This window comes from Triticum aestivum, chromosome 3D (genome assembly GCF_018294505.1).
Source record: "Triticum aestivum cultivar Chinese Spring chromosome 3D, IWGSC CS RefSeq v2.1, whole genome shotgun sequence".
NCBI classification, from domain to species: Eukaryota; Viridiplantae; Streptophyta; class Magnoliopsida; order Poales; family Poaceae; genus Triticum; species Triticum aestivum.
The window spans coordinates 591,843,646-591,866,226 of record NC_057802.1 but is presented as its reverse complement, the minus strand read 5'-3'; the positions used below and the strand labels follow the sequence as shown (position 1 = coordinate 591,866,226).

The window sequence follows — 22,581 nt, the reverse complement described above, 5'->3', positions numbered from 1 at the left end:
GCATGTGGAAGTGAGAAGGTTGGTTTGCATGGCGCTGCATTAATCAAGAGATGAGGAGTGAGATGGTTAGCTCTTTGGGCTTTGGAGAAAACAATACGCATTAATTGACATGTGAAACGAGGATTTGTATCGATTAATCCCGCGAAGGAAAACCCCGCCTTTCTTTTTTAACACTAGTACTCCTAGTACGTAGTACTACGTACTTATCCTGTTTGGGTCTAGGCCTTGCATTGCCATACTTCGCCACACATTTTTGCCAAGCTTGCCTAAAGTTTTCAAAATGAAAAGGAGGTACACTTGCGCACGGCTGTCGCGGTCGCACCGCCCCCTCACACAGTCGCTACTGCACGCCGCGGTCGCACTGCACCCTCACACAATCGCTCCTGCACGCCGCAAACCCAACCAAGGAAACGCACCCTCACTAACACGTGTTGTCGCATGTGAACAAACCAAACTCAGCCATCCTACCGCTGACACATAATTTTTGTTCATAGAGTATGTTTATCCAACCGCATGTTGGGCAGTATCCGTACGGCCCGTGCGGTGGTCTGTTGGGGAAGAAGAAGAGGTGAGGAAGAAGGGTTAGGAGACATAGGATATTCATCCAACCGCCTGAAATGGTAGACTGACCCAAGTCAGGCGACTTGCATAACAATTTATGTTTTTACACAGCACAAGATCTATAAAAACAACAACATAAAGAAAAACTATCACTGCTCGCGGAACGAGACGGCCTCGTCGTCTTTGGCTGCCGGCACGAACCAGCCGTAGATGCCGACGTGTGTCTCCGCACCGTGGTTGTTCTCGGCCTCCAGCTACTCGTTCACGCGGAGCGTGCGGGCGCTCTGCACGGACGAGAGCACCGCCCGGTCAAGTCAAGGACGTCCGGTTCCGCCTGCAGGAGGGCCTCGATGGTAGCGACATCCGCGCGCTCCGCGCCGAGTCGAGCCTCCGCCGCCCGGTTCAAGTCCAGCACGTCCGGTTCCGCCTGCAGGAGGGCCTGGATGGCAGCGGCATCCGCGCGCTCCGCCTCAAGTTGAGCCTCCGCCGCCCGGTTCACATCCACGACATCCGGTTCCGCCTGCAGGAGAGCCTCGATGGCAGCGGCATCCGCGCGCTCCTCGTCGAGTTGAGCCTCTGGCTCCCGGTCCTCCTTTAGTATTGCCAGGTTGAACCGCTGGTCCGCCTGCACCATGGGGGACTCGGACGCCGGCACGAAGTCGACGTCCATCGTCTCATACCCATCGGGGGCCTTCTGCGCCGCGAACTCCACCATGAACATTGGATCGGCTTCCTCCTCCTCGTAGCTTGGCTCCAGAGAACTCGGGGATTGGCCCGCCGCAAAGCGAGCTCGGGAACGGAGGTCTCTGGCGCCGACCGCCGCCGCGATTTCTGCGCAGCGCTCCGTCGTCAGCATCTTGTAGTACGTGATGTTGCGGCGCACCATGGCTTTCCGGCGAACTAGGGGACGCTTTATGCGGGCTAGGGAATCGAAAGGTGGGGGAAGGGGCTGGAGATTAGGTGTGGTTTTAGGGCAGTGGCTGGCGTAGGCCGAGCAGCAAAGGTTCTGGTGTGAATAGTGGTTCCGGTGACGACCGGTCAATCGGTTTTGACTGTACATCGCTCTTGTCGCATTCGCGTTGCAGCCCGGCACGCTGGACCCTCCACGTCGGTCACCGAATGGAACGCGCTTCGTCTTGCGTTTTCGCTCGCTTGTGGGACCGCAGTTGAGAGCAAACCGACGTCCCTCCCCCTCCCCCGCCCGTGTCATTATATGCGGAGTAAATAAAAACAGAGGTAGTTACTACGGATGAGGATCCCCTAACGTGGCCGAACCCATTGAGTAACTGACATGCGGGGCCTAGCAAGCATGGGGTCCTCCAGTAAGTGACCGAAAGGGAGGGTAAGGCAGGGATACGTATGTGAAAGGAGCTTCCAATGATATAATTTTCACATTATACATCTCATGTACTACTAATCTTGTCAATAGTCAAATGCGGTTTTGAAAAATGCATTAGAGCATGGTTAATAATATAGCCAGTCGATGGCTATAAGGAACTGCCATGTCATCTATAGCCATCATCTATTATATGCACTCATACAGTAGTGTGGGCTATAAGGTTGGCTATTTCCCGCAAAAAAATTATAAGGTTGGCTATTGTACTAGTACTTTTTTCCATCTCCTCTCCATCTCTTTCTTCATATTTATTTTATTTAACTAAGAATGCGTATATAGCTAGGCTCTTGCATGAGAGCTCACTCCCCTTACTTTTTCACATCTCTCTCCTCCACATAGGCCCTATATAAATGGAAGGAGGGAGTACAACTATGAGCACTGCATACTCTAGTACAGATGTTGTCAGTACTCCACTAGTACTATTGGACAGGGAGTTTAAAAAAGTTACTATTGGACTGGCTATACGTGGCGAAATCCTAGTAGGAAGAGCATGCGCGAGAACAAGCACATTCACGTGGTTGAAAACAAATTGGAAACCATCTCGAGTACAAATCTAGGAGTACGTACGAATCTAACAATATTGATTGGGCGTTGTTGAATGTTGATACTTTTTTTATCAAAGTAGAGATACTTTGACTACACATAAAACTTATATGTATACTATAAAGGATAGGAGGGAGTATATTGTACGTTCAAAAACAAAACGAACATTGAATACCCTTTATATATGATTTGCGGATGCTATGATCACCGGTTCAAAATTTTGAATCCGCCTTAGCTATCAAACATGCCCCCACTCGTTCTCTCTCGATTTCATCTCGGGGTCCGGAGATCGATTGAAAGAGGACTAGGGTGGGTACAATATGTTCGTTTCGCTTATGAACGTACAATATACTCCCTCTGATCCCCACAGACCCCCCCCCCCGCAGTCATTTCTATCATAGAAACAAACCAAACCTTTATCTCCTTGCACGACACGCAATTGATTTCTGAACATCAATCGATCTCGTCAACATGTGTCGGGGCATGAACCGAATGGGATGTCAAAACTAAGACGCGAAGCGACACGTAGTGGAGGCAAAGTAAAACTTTAAACGAACCATTTGTTTGTATGCATGTCGGACAAATTACAAATAAACATTGGAAATACAAGCATGGTCTAGGCCCACATGCGAATGATACCCGGCGGAATGTTCAAATGAGGCATGCGGGAGGATGGACTCGACTGGAGGGCGACATGATCGATGGAGAAGAGGGTTGGAGAGGAATGAGAAATAAGCAAATGCCACATGATTATACTTGAACGGCTCAAATAAACAATAAGTTGTCTTGCTTGGCCTACATAGTGAAAGGCCTAATGCGCAACGCGGAGCACTGACGCTCGAATATGGCCGGGAAAACAGGGAAACCGACATGTGGGGCACACCTGTCGGGACGACGTAGCGCAAACTAGTCCAATGGAGGAGCTGGCCCACGACCTCCTCGCCACCGGCAACCGTTCATGTGGGTCGTGGGGGCCAACAACGTGGCGCAGCTCCAGCACCGCCTCTGGACACGGTGACCGCGGTGAGCGACACGCTCATCGTCGCTAGACACGGTCGGTTTCAGTGTGCCGAGGGTGGCGTTAGTGTTGTGGCACGACCAACAGTATGTTTGGTTTGTGCCCAAGGTTGCCCCATCAAAGCATTGGGTAGCCAAAATTTTGGTTGAGGTTTTGGTTACCCATGATTTGGCCGACATCGGCAAGAAAAATGAACTAGAGTTGGCTAGAGTTCATTAGCAACCATCCAAACAAAGACCAATCTTTGGGTCATGACCAAAATTTTGGTAAGGTGCACTTTCGCCACAATCCAAACACACCCCAACACCCGGCTCGTCGAGGATGCACGGGACGCCGGGATGCGTCCGCGGAGTGGTGTAGTGTGGCCAACTACATCCTCAAGACCTGAGACCATGCCGGGTCGTCTTGCTTTTTCAATGACATGCGTCGATCGCATGTGAGCAAAGGGCATCTCCAACATTGCCACGACCACAGCTGACTACCCTGGCACACCAAAAACCCTCGTCCCTCGCGCCGTCGCGCAGTGCGTTCCTAGCCGGCGCCAGCTGCCCGCATTCATGCCTTCCGTCCGTATGCCGTCGTTAAGAGGCTCGGTGCCCGAGGAACCAACTCCGGCGCCTTAATGACGCACCAGGACGCTTGGCCTCACCGGAATGCGCTACTTAAAGCGGCAACGCCCAGCTAACCTCCACACCATAGTGCATCGTCCTCCTACCTGGCACCACATCCGCCATGACCGCATGCGTGAACGCTCTGCAGGAGAGCTTGTCTTCGGGGATGAAGCTCGAGGTCAACGCCCTCGCTCAAGTCGCCGCACAAGCGGTGGCCACGCTGGCGGCCGATGACGGGAGCAGCGTCAGCCATGCGTCCTAATTGCCGTCATCCAACGTCCGGCACCGCCGAGGTCGGGGACTCCTCCGAGGATGAGTAGGGCATGGGAGGCGGCAGGGCATGGTGTGCCAACTGGCCGGTCAGTCTCCCGTGTTCTATTTTTCCTCGCCGGAGACCGCACCTTCACTTCACGGGTCTTGAACCCCGCCCCCGTACATGGAGATCATAGATGGAGGATGTCGGTCACCGCCGTAGAATAGGTTTTGGGTAGGGTTTCTTTTATTTTTCTGTCCTATAAAAGTTTGAAATGTAATGAAAATCTGCCGTGTTTGCATTAATCTCGGCCGGTGTATATGAACTTTCACAATAATATAGTATATTGTAGGAGTACTAGCAAGATGCCCGTCCGTTGCACGGAAGAAAAAGATCTTGTGGGAGAAAAGGATGAACGAGGGAAGGCCTTATCTGCAAATGCATATTCATGCATTTCACATCTTTCTACATCTACGGGAACCTACGAAAGGGTTAACGTAAATTGCCTCTCTCTCTCCACCCCTGATTTTCATGGTGGTGGGCCCCTTCCTCCCCCCAATCTACAATCAACAGCTCACACGTTTCACATTATGTTAATTAGGTAACTGGGACTATGTAGGTGTGGCATTACTCATCCTAAAAAACCCAACTAAGCCAACCTCCCAGCATATCGCGCGGGAAAAGACCCGGCCACGCCGTTTTAGTCGGGATTACCGGATTACTAGTAGTAGTATCGATGGATCGCGCGAAGCAACAAGTTTTTTTAGGGGGCAAAGCACCTAGTTTAAAAGGAAAAAAGGCGGTACACTCACAGCACCCCTGTCGCGGTCGCATTGCACCCCACACACGTTCGGTCCTTCACACGGCTCGCGTAAACGGAACGCGCTTCGGCTTGCCTCTTCACTGACACGTGGGATTGCACTTGGAGAAACCGACCATGCGCCAAACTCCCCCAGCCCACCACGCGAAAATCCTCCCCCACCCAAAAATTCCCCCCAAATCCTAGATTCAACCGCCTTTCGGCCAACTAGCCAATAACATTCCCCAAACCCCCTCCCCCCGTCCCCCTCCACTCCATTCGCTCCGCCAAAGCCGCCCTTCCCGCCACGCCGATACATCGGCGCCGTGGTTCGTCGAATGGACGCACGGCGATCCTCTCGCTCCCACAGTACGCTCTGGTAGACTGCCGTCCTCTAGCCGCGCCGCCACCGCTGGCGACGTTCTTGTGGAGGCGCATAGCGGTCAGCGCCACCACCACTGGCGACGTTCGTGTGGAGATGCACGGCGGTCAGCTTCTCTCACGGTATGCGCATTCTAGACAGAGGCCCCGTGCATGTCGGTGTAGAGCTAAATGTTAGCTGATAGACGCTGTTAATCTCACTGTTTGCCGAAGTAGTTTACAGTCAATATGCTCTGCTTAAGAAGCTTCCTTGCCCTGTTCTGCACTCAATCTGCTTAACTGAGATGGCATGCCAAGGCCGATTAGTTGCTAAAATATCCTGCCATATATTTATTGTCACGTAGATTGCCATGGTCTAGTAGCCAATCTGTTAGGTGAAATAGCTCTACACCGTTTTATACTCGATCTTTGCTGCTGCGATGGCCTTCGATAGTTCGATGGCTGTGTGCTCGGCCTCATTGACTGCTGAAACAGCCGGCCATAATTTAGCACTCAAATCTGTTTGCTGAATTAGCTTTACATATATTTCGTTACTTAGATCTGCTCGTCCAAATATCTTGCCATAGCTTTAGACATCGACCTAGGTATTTTCTTCTGGACTTCATAAAAAAGCATATATGTTTTTCCTGTAATATCTAGTAGAAGAACTAATTTGTATGTCTAACAAATGGACAGGACTTGGATAACTTCTGCTCGAAGATTCTCTGCTGCATATGTCGAGGGGGTTGAAAACTTCATGAACTTTATCCGAGCTGAGTATGGTGGTCCGAAATCAGATGTGCTCTACCCGTGTAGCAGTTGTATGAATTCAGTTACAAGACCCCAGTCAACTATGCAAAATCATCTACACTTGTATGGGATGTCGGTCACATATACTAGGTGGGTTCATCATGGTGAAGCTGTGAACGTCAATGTTATTGACTACGTGGAAGCAGCAGATCACCATCTTGATCTGCCTGATGCTCAGGTGGAAGAGGAGGAGGAGGAGGTGATGGCGGAGCCAGTGAGTTTGACCAACATTGAAACAATGCTACGAAATGCTCGTGCATTCCGTGAACTTTCACCTGCAGAAGAAAAATGGTGGGCCCGCATGTTGGAACATTGCAACGTGGCTGTCACCCCAGGAATTAAGCTATCAGTATTCTCAGCTATGGTCACCTTTCTTCAGGTGAAGACATCTGAGCGGATGACCAACAAATCATTCGATGCGATGTTGGCTGCTTTCCGCAAAGCTTTCCCAGATGCGTCTGAGCTGCCACACACCTACATTAAAATGAAAAATTTCCTTCGTGCAGTTGGAATTGGATATGATGTGATCCATGTTTGTAAGAATAATTGTGTTCTGTTCTGGAAGGATTATTCCAACTTAAGTGAATGCCCGAAATGCAAATCATCAAGATGAAAAGATGGCGATGCTGTGAAGAGGATTCCTCATAATGTTCTGAGACATTTTTCAATTACACCAAGATTGCAGAGGTTGTTTCATGATGCTGAAACAAGAGAGGATGTACTGTGGCATTCTAGGAACCAGGAGTACAAAGACCAGAATGTAATGAGCCATCCATCACATGGCAGTGAGTGGAAAAGCTTCAATCAGAAACATGAAAAGTTTGCTGCTGACCCGAGAAACATTAGACTTGGCTTAGCTTCAGATGGATTTAACCCATTTGGACACCAGAGCGCCACATATAGCATGTGGCCAGTGCTTGTTATCCCTTACAACATGCCTCCAAATGTCTGCACCAAAGAATCAAACTACATGATGGCCTTGCTCATCCCAGGTCCAAAAAGTCCTGGAAAGGATGTTGATTTGTTCATGGAGCCTCTTGTGGAGGCACTTCAACAGCTATGGAGGGGTGTTCTCACTCGAGACCTATATAGCAGCCCACCAACTGATTTCTTTCTGCGTGCTGTTATAATTTGGTGCATCCATGATTATCCGGCTTTGGGCACTATGTCAAGGCGAACGACACATGGTTACAATGCATGTGTTCGCTGTGACAGGAATCCGCTGTCATACGCAATACTTAGCAAGATCTGTTACATTGGACACCGTCGTTTCCTTGTCAAGGACAAGCCGCATCCTAGAAAATACCGAAGACATGTGTTCAATGCAAAGCATGAAAACCGTGATGCGCCAAAGAGGCTCACCGCCGATGAGTTGCAAGTGGAATTAGAGAAGGTCAGACATATTACACTAGGAAACCATCCTGATAATGGTAGCGGGAAAAGGAAGCGTGGCAGGGCAGAAGAGAGATTATTGTTTACCCGCAGGTCCACTTTGTGGGACTTGGAGTATTGGAAAGATTTGGATCTACGGCATAATCTTGATGTGATGCACATCGAGAAAAGTATATGTGACATCATTATCGGCACACATCTTAATATTGAAGGCAAGATGAAAGATACCTTAAAATCTAGGATTGATTTGACACATCTGGGTATAAGACAGGATTTGCAGGTGCAAGATGAAGGTAAACCACGGGATATGGCACCAGCTGTGTACGTCTTGGACAAGGTAAAAAGAAAAGAATTCTGCGACGTCCTGTCACGTGTGAGATTCCCACATGGATTTGCTTCCAACCCTGAAAGGAGAGTCAGTGCAGATGGAAACAAGGTACAAGGGTTGAAAACTCATGACTGCCACATCCTACTTCAAAGGGTTTTACCTGTTATCCTTAGAGGATTGGGCCGCCCTGACTTATACAGAGCAGTTGCAGAGTTGGGACAATTCTTCAATGAACTTTGCAGTAGAAATATCAGGATAGATGCTTTGGAGCATCTCAGAGTCAAGATACCAACTATCCTATGCGACCTTGAGAAGATATATCCTCCAGCCTTCTTTGATGTGACGGTGCATTTGGCTGTTCATCTACCTGATGAGGCACTACTTAGAGGTCCAGTACATATGGCTGGATGTACCCTATTGAAAGGCGGCTAGGCACTTTCAAGGGCTATGTTAGCAACAGAGCTAGACCCGAGGGTTCCATTGCAGAGACCAAATAATCAATATAGTTGCACTCCCCCACATCAGCAACTTCCCAGAAATACAAATCACACGAATCTTCCCTTTTCTGCACGAATCAAATTGGAAGATCATCAACCAAACTATTAAAATATCAGCAACTGAAAGCAGCAGAACAAAACTTAAACATATTATTACCCCATGATTCGGGCATTTGTAGAAGACTCGGCCAAGGTCGAGGATTGTGGTTGAGACGCGACGGATGACTCTGCGTGATTTGCAGCAGTGGCACCACACCAATGGCAGCGGGTTGCGATGAGCAACCGGCTGCGGTGCGCGTGCCGACGGGGGTGTGATGAGACCCACAGGCGATGGTACGGGTGGCGACTTGGCGCATATTTGGTTGTTGCCTGCTGAAGAGCAGGTGGACGAGCAGCCATCGGACATGGTTGCTGCGGCCAGAGCTTCTGATGCTAGGCAGAGTAAGTAGAGATGAGGAGAAGCGAACGTTGGATATGTCAGTTTCATTACTTGCAGAGTAGCATAGCACGTATATGGTCATAGTCTAGGTTTGGATTCGAACCAGCTACAGGAGCACGTCTCTCTTTTTTCTAAAACTCAGCAACGTCTCTTTACTGGCACACTAGCTTGTTCTGTACACCTTCTCAAGTCTTTGATTCCTCCACCTGACATCTGGGACCCACCGGAAGGGCCTCTGTATTTCACGAAAAAAACGTGCCCCCCGCTGACAGGTCGGACCCACCAGCTATCTTCGCACGCAAGGAAGTGCCTCCTTATTACGCGCAAAAAAATGAATACTCCCCCTGCCATCTGGAACCCAACATAGTGGGAGGCTGACTTGTGGGCCTACCAAGTTGACGGGGACGGAGGGCTTTGTCAACTTAGTCAATATGAACAATTCTAGCTCGAGTTACCGTACGATGTTCATCCAACGGCAGTAGTGCTTCTTCAACCTCTGGTCTTCTTGCTCCAGCCGCCCGAACCAGCGTCGGTCGTGCCGCGTGCTCCTGCCTCCCGTGGCCGGCTGTGATACCGCGGAGGCCTCAGCGCCCCCTACTACTCCCACCGCTAGCCAGGCCCTGCGGCAACGGTAGCCTCACACCGCAGCCGAACTAGTGAACCCTCGTACTCCTCTTCGCGCGGGCTCCCACTGCCGCGTCTTCCCCGGCTCCGCGTCGTCCCCTTCCTAGGCCTCGCCGTTGTCCACCGCCCTGGTGCTCTCGGCGCAGCGTGGTCAAGGAACGACTTCCATTGGAAGATTACTGTACGTGGAGAGGCTGACAGCTAGGTCCACGGCCGCAGCAAGGAAGTGCCTCCTTATTACGCGCAAAATAATTATTCCTCCACCTGACAGCGGGGACCCACCGGATGGGCCACCGTATTTCGTGAAAAAAACATTTCCCCCTGACTGCTGGGACCCACCAGCTACATCTTCGCACGCAAGGAAGTGCGTCCGGGCAAAAAAAAATGATTCGCCCCCCTGACTGTTGAGACCCACCAGCTACATCTTCGCAGGCAAGGAAGTGCCTGACAGTCGGGACCCACCTGGTCGAAGCGTACGTAGCGTTGTCATTCTGGTCGCGAACGTGCACGTACATACTGGTCGATGTAGAGGCGCGCACGTGTCGTAGTAGAGGCGCGCACGTGTCGAAGTAGAGGCGCGCACGTAGCATGTACACATACGTACAGCGGCCAGTCCGTGAGGGAGTCCTGTACTAAGGGGTCCTCGGGCGTCCGGCCTGTTATTCATTGGGCCGGATTGACGGGCTGTGAAGATACGAAGGCCGAAGACTATACCAGTGTCCGGATTGGACTTTCCTTGGCGTGGAAGGCAAGCTAGGCGACCAGCTGTGAAGATTCCTTCTTATGTAACCAACTCCATGTAACCCTAGATCTCTCCGGTGTCTATATAAACCGGAGAGCATAGTCTGGATAGAGGACATTCGTTACCATATACACATAGGCTAGACTTCTAGGGTTTAGCCATTATGATCTCGTGGTAGATCAACTCTTGTAACACTCATATTCATCAAGATCAATCAAGCAGGAAGTTGGGTATTACCTCCATAAAGAGGGCCCAAACCTGGGTAAACATCGTGTCCCCCGTCTCCTGTTACCATCGATCCTAGATGCACAATTCGGAACCCCCTACCCGAGATCCGCCGGTTTTGACACCGACAGTGTGCAAGAAAGAAAATACGGCCACGTACGTACATACGGGCAGGGTCTCGAACGCCTACTCGCGCACACGTACGGCCAGGGCTCGTGTACATGGCTGGGTCGGAATGGAGAAACTGTGTCGTCGTGTTCATTGGGAGCCAACTGACTGGGTCGGAACGGAATGCGTCGTCGTGTTCATCGGGAGGGCTTGGACGGAACAGCCGATGGAAACGAGGCCTGGCGTACCGCAGAATGGAGGAAACGGCCTTGTGTTCGACCGGCCACGGTCGAAACGGGATCCTGTTCATCGGGAGGGGTCTGGCGTACCGCAAAACGGAGGAAACGGACCTCCTACGGTCGAAACGGGGGTCGTGTTGATCGGGAGGGGTGTGGCGTATCGCAAAACGGATGAAACGGACTTGTGTTGGAGCGCTACAGTCGAAACGGGGGTCCTATTCATCGGGAGGGGTGTGGCGTACCGCAAAATGGGACTCCACGGGATACTGTTCACCTCCACCGTCGACCCCCTCCAGCCTCCACGGGCTATTGTTCATCCATCGTCGACCTCCTCCAGCCTCCACCTGCGACTGTTCATCCACGGGCTCCTGTTCATCCTGCCTCCACCGCCCGCTACTCCACCGGCTACTATTCAACCAGCCCTCTCCACGGGCTCCTGTTCAACCACCCCTCCAGGGGCTACTGTTCATCCAGCCCTCCACCGTCTACTGTTCATCCAGGCCTCCACGGGGTGGTCCTGTTCATCCAGCCCTCCACGGGGTCCTGTTCATCCAGCCCTCCACGGGGTCCTGTTCATCCAGCCCCAACCGGCTCGATCGATCGGGGTCCTGTTCATCCAGAGGCAACACCACGGGGTCCTGTTCATCCACCCCCACCGGGAACTGTTCATCCACCCCCCCAAGCAACGCTCACTGTTCATCCAGAGGCAGCATCGATCGGCTTCAGTTAGCAGCAGTAGCGAAGGAATCGCTCGATCGGGTTCAGTTAACAGCCATCGATCGATCGCTCGAGTTCAGTAACGCGTAGGCTGCAGTGCAACCGCTCGGGTTCAGTTAGAGCCCAACGCCTCGCACCCACGCGCGTGCGTGTACGAGAGAGACGCGCATCGCTCGGCCCCGACCACACACCGTAACCGGGAACACCCCGATATTTTCCTCGCCCTCGCTTCTACCACGGTTTTTTCCGTCATGGATGGCCCAAAGAATGTCATGCAGCTGCGTCTACGGCCCGCCCAGGACGAAAAGCCCATTTTCTGTCATGATTTTTTGTCATAGAAGTAGGACCCCACCAAATCTATGATGATACCGGGTTTGTCACAATTATCATCATAGAAGTGTCATAAGTATGACAGAAAAAAATTCATTCGGCCCAAAATGTCACCGATGTATCTTTTTTTTGTAGTGCTAGTATCCATTATGTTCTGAGATTGATGTTGCTATGACTTTGCTATGCATAATGCTTGTCACTAGGGCCCGAGTGCCATGATTTCAGATCTGAACCTATTATGTTTTCATGAATATATGTGAGTTCTTGATCCTATCTTGCAAGTCTATAGTCACCTATTATGTGTTATGATCCGTTAACCCCGAAGTGACAATAATCGGGATACCTACCGGTGATGACCGTAGTTTGAGGAGTTGATGTATTCACTAAGTGTTAATGCTTTGGTCCGGTACTCTATTAAAGGGAGGCCTTAATATCCCTTAGTTTCCAATAGGACCCCGCTGCCACGGGAGGGTAGGACAAAAGATGTCATGCAAGTTCTTTTCCGTAAGCACATATGACTATATTCGAAATGCATGCCTACATTACAATGATGAACTGGAGCTAGTTCTGTGTCACCCTATATTATAACTATTGCATGAGGAATCGCATCCAGCATAATTCTCCATCACCCATCCAATGCCTACGAGCTTTTCACATATTGTTCTTTGCTTAGTTACTTTTCCGTTGCCACTGTTACAATTACTACAAAACTACTACTGTCACTTTTGCCACCGTTACCATTACTTCCATACTACTTTTCTACTAAATACTTTGCTGCAGATATTAAGTTATCCAGGTGTGGTTGAATTGACAACTCAACTGCTAATACTTGAGAATATTCTTTGGCTCCCCTTGTGTCGAATCAATATATTTGGGTTGAATACTCTACCCTCGAAAACTGTTGCGATCCCCTATACTTGTGGGTTATCATCCATCAACACGACGGCGTGGCAATGGTGATGATGAAGTTACCGGCGCAGGGCTTCGCCTAAGCACTACGACAATATGACCGAGGTGTGTAACTGTGGAGGGGGGCACCGCACATGGCTAAGAGAAGACTTGGTGTGTGTTCCAGCAGTGCCCCCCCCCAGATATATAGGTGGGAGTGGGAGGGAGCAGTAGGAGGCACGCCCCAAGTAGGAGGAATCCTACTTGGTGCCTAATCCTATTCGGCCTCCCCCCTTTCCATGTTTTCTAGAGGGAGAAGGAAAGAGGAGGGGGGGAGAAGGAAAGGGAAGGCCGAATTGCCCCCCTTCCTTTCTCTCCTATCCCTTTCCTTTATCCCCCTATTCGGCCATGTATGGGGTGCACCAGGCCACTAGGGGTTGGTCTGTCCCGCCCTAGGCCCAATAAGTCCCATATCTTGGCCGAGGGTGCCCGGAACCCCTTTCCGGTGACCCGATACGTACTCGGTACCCCTGAAACACTTCCGGTGTCCAAATACCATCGTCCTATATAGGAATATTTACCTCTCAACCATTTCGAGATTCCTCGCCTTATCCGTGATCTCATCCGAGACTCCGAACAGCATTCGGTCATCAAATCACATAACTCATACAATATAAAATCGTCATCGAACGTTAAGCATGCGGACCCTACGGGTTCGAGAACTATGTAGACATGACCGAGACACCTCTCCGGTCAATAACCAATAGCGGAACCTGGATGCTCATATTGGCTCCCACATATTCTATGAAGATCTTTATCGGTCAAACCACATAACAACATACGTTGTTCCCTTTGTCATCGGTATGTTACTTGCCCGAGATTCCATCGTCGGTATCATCATACCTAGTTCAATCTCATTACTGGCAAGTCTCTTTACTCATTCCGTAATGCATCATCCCGCAACTAACTCATTAGTCACATTGCTTGCAAGGCTTATAGTGATGTGCATTACCGAGAGGGCCCAGAGATACCTCTCCGATACACGGAATGACAAATCCTAATCTCGATATATGCCAACCCAATAAACACCTTCAGAGACACCTGTAGAGCATCTTTATAATCATCCAGTTACGTTGTGATGTTTGATAGCACACAAGGTGTTCCTCCAGTATTTGGGAGTTGCATAATCTCATAGTCGGACGAACATGTATAAGTCATGAAGAAAGCAATAGCAATAAAACTAAACGATCATAATCTAAGCTAACGGATGGGTCTTGTCCATGACATCATTCTCCAATTATGTGATCACGTTCATCAAATGACAACACATGTCTATGGTCAGGAAACATAACCATCTTTGATTAACGAGCTAGCCAAGTAGAGGCATAGTAGGGACACTCTGTTTTGTCTATGTATTCACACATGTACCAAGTTTCCGGTTAATACAATTCTAGCATGAATAATAAACATTTATCATGATATAAGGAAATATAAATAACAACTTTATTATTGCTTCTAGGGCATATTTTCTTTATTCTACTCATGTGTGAAGTTTCTTGATGTATTGACACCCATGGTGTTTTTAGTGTGAGACAGAAAATTCGTAACAGATCCGAACGACTTAAGTGTCATCTGATATCTATCGAACGCCCAGATCGAGTAAAGTGGCCGCCGGCCCACAAGTTACTCGCTGCCGCATCTCAGATTGATCTCACATTTACTGTGGGCGATTATTAAATGAAAAATAAAACACGGGTCCGCCTTGAAGATACCCTAAGAAAGCCGGAGGAAGAAGAAAAAGCAACAACTGTTGGACTTAATCTAATGACCTAGAAAGTTGACTTACCCTTTTTTTTCTTCTTCAGGCTGTACCTAAATAGTTGTAGCGACTATTTTGATGTGTTTTGTTATATTGGATGCTACCACTCTAAAGTCTGTACAATATGACCCGAGCGGATATAAAAAATACAAAGGTGAACATGGTTCCCCGTGCACCCATGTGACTAGTAAAATTTTAAAATAACACTTAAAAAATTATAAAATCTGTAAATTTTGAGGTATGAAATTTAGTCGACTATTATACTCATGTGTGAAGTTTCGTGATGTATTGACACCCATGATGTTTTTAGTGTGAGACGGAAATTCGTAACAGATCCGGACGACTTAAGTGTCATTCGATATCTATCGAACGCCCGTAAACTGGCCGCCAGCCCACATGTTACGCGCTGCTGCATCTCAGATTGATCTCACCTTTTAATGGGGGGATTATTAAATGAAAAAGGAAACACGGGTCCACCTTGAAGATACCCTAAGAAACCCGGAGGAAGAAGAAAAAACAACGACTCTTGGATCTTAATCTAATGACCTAGAAAGTTGACTTACCCTTTTTTTTTTCTTCAGGCGGTCCCTAAATAGTTGTAGGGACTATTTTGATGTGTTTTGTTATAATGGATGCAACGACTCTAAAGTTTGAACAATATGACCCGAGCGGATATAAAAAATACAAAGGTGAACATGGTTCCACGTGCACCCATGTGAATAGTAAAAATTTAAAATCGCAGTTAAAAAATTAAGAAATCTGAAAATTTTGTGGTATGAAATTTAGTCGACTATTCTACTCATGTGTGAAGTTTCGTGATGTATTAACACCCGTGATGTTTTTAGTGTGAGACAGAAAATTCTTTATAGATTCGAACAACTTAGGTGTCATCCGATATGTACCGAACGCCTAGATCGAGTAAACTGGCCGCCAGCCCACAAGTTACGTGCTGCCGCATTTCAGATTGATCTCACCTTTTTTTCGAGAGTACGCAAAATGCGTACCTTAGCTTTATAGACCAAAGAGAGTTATGTACAAGAAATACAGACGACGGAATGCACTACCACACACGGCATGCACGTCCACCCCTCCACTCCACACGCTAGGCAACTCCTCTATGCCATGTTGAACTCCTCCCCCTCTCGCCAATGCCCATAGCCTAAGTTCCTGGTGGATGATATCGGTCGTTCCCCACTCGTTGGCGATGTTGCTGTTGCGAGAAACTCTGCCGTTTCTCTGCTTTCATATGTTCCAGCAGACTGAAATGCAGATTGTGTCGTATCCTCTCCGGTGTCTCTTGTCAATGCGCTTTCTAGTGGATACCCACCAATCACCTAGTGTATCCTCTATGGTTGGAATCAAAGCTTCATCCACGCCCAGCTCTCGGAAGCACAGAAACCACACTTGTCTCGCATATACACACTGTAGTAGTATGTGATCCACTTTGTCCTCTTCTTGGTCACATAGGAAGCATGCCCAGCTATGATCTTGCAGACCATGCCTCTGTCTGCGGTCCGAAGTCCACACTCTGTACTGGAGTGCGAGCCAAATGAAGAGATTACATGTCATCATGGCCCAACTGCGCCAGACAGCCGAGGCGCATTGAAATCTTACCCCTCCCTCATACATCATCTTGTACGCCGATTTTGCCGAGTACTTGCCAGTTACATCCCATCCCCATCTCACCTTTTACTGGGGGCGATTATTATATGAAAAATAAAACGCTAGTGAAGAGTTTGAACTCACGATCTCATGGCACTAGGAGGCGCGCTAGGCAACTTTCCCTAGTGCACTTGTTGTCTAAGAAATGGAAATAATGTACTTGGTCCAATATCGATAATCCTAGACACACGGAGGAATACGGGCATAGTACGGGCATCTAAACACTAATCAATCTTCTCCCCCTGATTTTTATGGGGTGGGCCCCGCCTCACCTTTAATTTCCAATCAAAAACTGCCACCTACTCATAGTCAGTTGAATCCGTGAAAACAAGCCCGTGCGTGTTGCATTACTCCTCCAATATTCAACCGCCTTCTTCCTCCAGCCCCAAAGAAGACGACACCGGCCGTGCTCCAGCAACACCTCGCCGCCCGTGTATAATTTTGAGACGGAAGTAGTCTCGTGTCCATCGCAAGTTAGCAACCCGTATATGTAGCTAGTTTGCACAGGAAAATCAACACATGAATATCAATTACTACCTCCGTGTCAAAATTCAAGACGTTTTTTAAGCTAGTACATATAATGACTTATTTTATACACTCAGTAAAAGGAGAGATCAACCTGACGAAAACTCAAAAATCACTCGAGAATTAAGCACCTACAACAGAGATTGGTCAAACCGTCATGTCTGGCAGCAAGGTATTAGGCCAGGTTCCCTCGGGCCAGGCCAACCAAAGCCCGACGCAAAAAGCCCAGGCCCGAGCCCGGCCTGGCTCGGCGGTCGGGCCTAAAAATCGGGCCCGAGCCCGGCCCATCACGCTAAAAGCCCGTCGGGCCACGGGCCGGGCCTCTTCCTTAAACAGCGAAAACGACGGGCCCAGGCCCGGCCTGGCCAATTCTTTGGGCTGAAAACCTAGGCCCGAGCCCAGCCCGTGGACAAGGTCGGGCCAGGCCGGGTCGGGCTTTTTAGGGCCGGGCCGGGTCGGGTCGGGCCGACCGGGCCAGGCTGCCCATGGCCAGGACTATGTTAGGGGGCGGTGTGAACGATCCTAGGAAGAGCGGTCGCCGGCCTGCCAGTGGCCGGTTGGTACGGTGCAATGCAATGGGCGACGCATGACGATGGGCGTCTGTGACTACCTAGGTTGGGTGGTCTGCTCCTTGGGCCAAGTGGGAACATGTGCGCGCCGCTTTCCTCTCACTCCTCACTGTGGCTTTCGTCTCGGTCCTCACAGGCCACAGTGACGAGCCTGCGCCCATACAGCACTGCAACTGCAGTTACATTGCATCCGCTGGCTCGTTCGTCAGGGCATATCCCAAACTCAGCGCCGCGAGGCCATGCATGCATATCACTGTTCGCTTTACGTATCCCGATGGGTTGACCGAGTTTGACCGTAAGGCCAACTCCAGCGCACGGTCCAAAAAGACGTCCATTTTGGCCTGCTTTTCGTCCGTTTGAGGCGGCAATGGAGTCGCCCATGTTCGTTTGGGGTCATTGCCGTGTCGGCAGCCCAACGCGCAGCTGCAACCCATATCATGTCCAGGATGGACGTGATATAAAAAAATTGCAAAAACTCAAAAAAATGCCAAAAAAATTCAAATAAACGCAAACATAAAAATATAAAAACATAATTAAACAGTCTTCATAGCCCTAGAACGCGGCCGTAGGCGCGATGGTGAATGGGGAGGCGCGGGGGCCCTCCGTGGGGGTGATGCGGGCTCTGCTTTGACGCGGCGGCGGCGGCCCGAGCCTCGTGGTCGTGCGCCCCCTTGCGGCCGGTGTTCCACCACACCATGGCTGCCGGCGGCCAGCAAGCTCGAGGAAGGGGAGGGGAGAACTAGGGTTTGGGTGTCGGGTTTCGAGGAGGCAACAGGGACTGAAGTGGGAGCGTGGACAGCGACCGGTCCACGGCTTTCCATTTAAGAAGGACGCCTACCGCTCGTCTGCGCGGATGACAGATGAGGCCGACCGCCTGTGCACATTTATGTTGGGCGGTTGGAGGTAGGTGGTCGCCTGCCACGCAGCGCCAATGCGAACGAGCGGCGCGTCCGTTTGCTATCCGCCTGGACTCAAATCAGCCGCATGTTTGTACTCAAAATGGGTCGGGCCGGACACAAAATGAACAAGATGGGTACAGGCAGTCGCGCGCTGGGCCGTGGGGTCTTTTCGTTTTGCCCCAAACGGACGGGGCCAGACGAGATGGGGTCGCTCGCTGGAGTTGGCCTAAGCTAGATCACTGGCTCATGGACTGGTCATATTGCCAATGGGAGTACAACTGTGGAACTGTAGATGTAGTACCGGTAAACAGAGATCAGATCGACCGGGCCACCTACCTGGACGCATGATGCATATGCATTCCGCGGTGGGTGCCATGCAGGCGCCCGACGAGTTTTGAAGGGCTCGATCGGTGCTTAATTTGAAGATATGCATTCCGTGGTCAGCTGCTCGATCCATGGCAGACCTGACCGAGCGGTGGTGCCGGATCGGTCGCGGTCGCCCAATCCTTTTCGCGTGACTGACCAAGTGACCATGCCATGCGCGCGTGCGTGCTATCAGCAGCAACGGCACGTCGATGGCATGCATCCATGCCATCCCGTGTGGTGCCGTGCACGCCAACCTACTCGCGGTTCGGCATATACGTACACGCCCCGGCGATGTATGTATGTGTCACTACTTAATTCCACGTGCGTATCAACTTGTGATGCGTCCGGGTGTTGAATGATTGACTGAGGGTGATCACGGTGCGGCGAGAGGGCGCGCGACCATCTAGTTAAATTACTCCCTCTGTCTCGTAATATAACACGTTATTCCATCCAATATGTAAGTATATTTGATATAATAACATCTAGCAATGGTTTCCGAGCTCATCTGCTTCCTCAGGTGAACAATAGCGTTAGAAAATACTAGAAAAAATCAGATTAATTTTTTTTTTGTGAAAGATGTTTAAGTTCGTGACATCCATGCCAAAAATGCCAGATATCCAAATACCACAAAATTTGGCACGGCATCACACACTCGAGCATCTTCCCTGCAATTTTTTCCTAGTTTTTACAAAAAATTCTAGCATTTTTTTATTTTATTGTTCATCGAGACCCGCCTGCCTCGGTCGTTGCCTTGTGGGGTGGTGGTGGTCCATGTTATCTTAAGGCATTTTCAAAGCGGACCTTCAAACCATTCTAAGTGTTCGGACAGAGCTTTTCGAACACAGTTTGTCATCTAACGTCGTCCTGCATCGGCCTGTGGACCAGTCCAAACATCATGTTTTTTCCACCAACCACGAGGGCATTACGGGACTCCGAAAACCAGCCACGTAGGACTCTGACACCCCGGGACACCCAAAACCTCGTCCGGACCCGCGTCTCCATCCTTCCCTCTTTCTATTGTCACTTTCTATCTCGCCAATGATGTCGTTCTTCTACCCTGGCCGCCTGCCAAGCCTTTTTCGAAACTCCGCGACCCCCACCATTACACCTCCATGCCTCTTGTCTTCTGTCGTCGTTCCAGACCCACGTCTGTCCACTGCGCAGGTAACATTCGCCCTTACAGGGGTCACAACGCCCGGCAAGTGTTCGGTGAAATGTTTGTGATAATTTTTGTTGTTCCTTCTTTTAAGGAATGGATTCAGGCATGAAGTACATATACGAGCACTACGTTGATTCGTTCGAGGAGGCAGGTGCTCAGTATCAAGCCACCGAGGCACCGGGCTTCCTTTTTGAACCCACCCAACCAGATCTTGAGCTTGATGACACCGAGTACAACCTTCCTAGGGTGGAGTCTGGAGTCTGAAGCTCGTCTCCAAGACGGTGAAGGCCAAGCCTGGTGGTGCGTCAACATTATCCTCCTGCAGCATCTCCCCATCGTCACCACCTCCGTTGCCATTCGGGGGTGATCTTCTCATGCAATCCCGATTTTGGAATCAAGAGGTGTTCGATTTTTAACTTTCTTTGCAAGAGTCTTGAAGAACATCGAGATGTAAAAGGTGATTATAAAGAGATCACATTTATCACAAACATTTGATTTTACTTTATCCTTCAATATAAATACATTTATAAAGGTTTGTATTATAAATGTGTCTTTTATTTCACTTTATCCTTCAATTTTATTTTACTTTATCATGCCAATATTAATGTATCTTTTATTCCACTTTATAAATATATCATTTATCATGCCAATATAAATGTATCACCTTTATCACAAACATTTGATTTTACTTTATCCTTCGATATAAATACATTTTGAGCAAATTTCGAACCCTGGAACACAACATTACGTACAAAGAGTTACACGCAATTACACGGTGACTAGGATTCTTTCTTTCTAACTAGCCTCTCCCCCCTGATTTCACGTGGGTGGGCCCCTCCTCCCCCTTAATCTGCAATCAAAATCGACCTGCCTGTAAAACTCCCGTAAACGTATTATGTGTAGCATTACTTCCAAAACATCCAGTAGAGACAGACAATCATGTGGGAAGTAATGCTACAACCATGGTATTATACAAGCGTTTTACGGAGTTGTTTTGACTTGGAGCGTTTTAATAGGTTTAGGGGGGATTATTGATCATGTGGGAGGGAGGCATGGTGCCAGATAGGATGACACGCGAAGCCTGGCGGCCAAGTCGCATGCACCTCCACTAACATCAATGTGTTATTGTTCTCTGATGATACATTTTATTATTTTTAAGTCATACTTCCTCTGTTCCAAAATAGATGACCCAACTTTGTACTAACTTTGTACCCAAAGTTAGTAAAAAGTTGGGTCATCTATTTTAAAACGGAGGGAGTACAATACTTTGATTGTCAGAAAATATGGTAAGGCAAGACATATCTTCACAAAGCTTAGTGTACAAACCTCCCAACCAAATAGCTTCTGCGCATGTCTCAGAAACCGTCATATACTCGACATCAGTAGTGGAACGACATACAATAGATTGCAAAGTTTCTCTCCAACTCACAGGCCACGACACAACCACCAGTGATGAAAACATAAGCTGTGAGAGATCTTCTCTTGTCCAAATCACCAGCAAAAATAATATCAACAAAACCAACAAGTCCATCTCTAGATTTCCCAAACTGTAAATAATCATTAGAAGTACCTCGCATGTATCTTGCAGTGCTCTTTTCCGGGAATAGCTATGTATCTACTAACAACACTCAATGCATAGTTATCTCTGTACAACATTTTCTCTTTGACTGCATAGTGACAAAAGAATACTGGAAGTGCTTATCTCATGTGATTGCTTTTTTTTCTTCCTCAGTCGATGTCTGCCTTATCTAGGTTGTGGTCTCTTAGTTCTAAATTTGTTGTAAATAATGTGATATGTGCTTCTTGCATATGGAACATGTGGTCATTACGTAATGATATTTACTTCTAGGGCTCGGTCTAGACCGATGTACGAGCCTTCTTGAGAAGGGAATGTGTCCTGGTACTTTGATGGATGATTATTTGCAGCGATGGTAAATCATTTCTGTTGCGACACACAAATTAGATGAACAAATGAATGACCACCACTCAAACAACGCTACAGACACACGACGGCCCCACCGTCCACAGTCTAGAAGATGACCTAAACACCAAGAATAGCAAATTACAAAGCTAAAAATAATAAAACAAAGCCACTCACCTGGTGCTTCGTCACCTGATTTCCTATTTCCCAAGGTCCACATCACACCAATACATTCGATTCATCTAGCTAACTTCCATGTGGAGTTTGATGTCGCAGAAAATACATAACTCTAACTTATCCCATATACCTAAAACAATCGGTCAAAAAGGGTACAAATCCAGAAAGAAAAGAAAATATGTGGAAGCACCAAAAAGAAATTGCCCGCCTTGGGGCTCGAACCCAAGACCACAAGGTAACCAGCCTCTATGGTTTGCTACCTGGGCAGTCCTACCATTCCAAACAGTGATCTCAGCCCCACATGTCCTAAATCGTGGGGCTAGGATGGCTGCAGGAAAGGCAGGCTTGCTCAGGTAGCAAACAAACTAAGAACCTTGAGCTCTACCAACTGAGCTAGGCGGGCGATGTGAACTCTTTGGCAATCTATATATTATATAATTAAAAGGAAGAGATAATTAAGCCCTTAGGTTCACCCATATTACCATAAATGTTAAACAACCTACTCCATTAGTTATATAGTAAGGCCTAACTATAAAAGTTAAGATTTCTATATATAAGGTGGACATCAATAGAAGAACTATAGTATTAGTTGTCCATATCTGTC

At 48.7% G+C, this 22,581-nt stretch overlaps 1 non-coding gene across 1 annotated transcript; it reads right to left on the bottom strand.

The window, feature by feature from the left end:
* Positions 1-22,178: 22,178 nt before the first annotated feature.
* Positions 22,179-22,380, bottom strand: TRNAK-CUU (transfer RNA lysine (anticodon CUU)). The gene is made up of 2 exons: positions 22,344-22,380; positions 22,179-22,214 (listed from the first exon to the last, which is right to left on the bottom strand). It is a non-coding gene; the product is annotated as a tRNA-Lys (tRNA).
* Between the last annotated feature and the right edge of the window lie 201 nt (positions 22,381-22,581).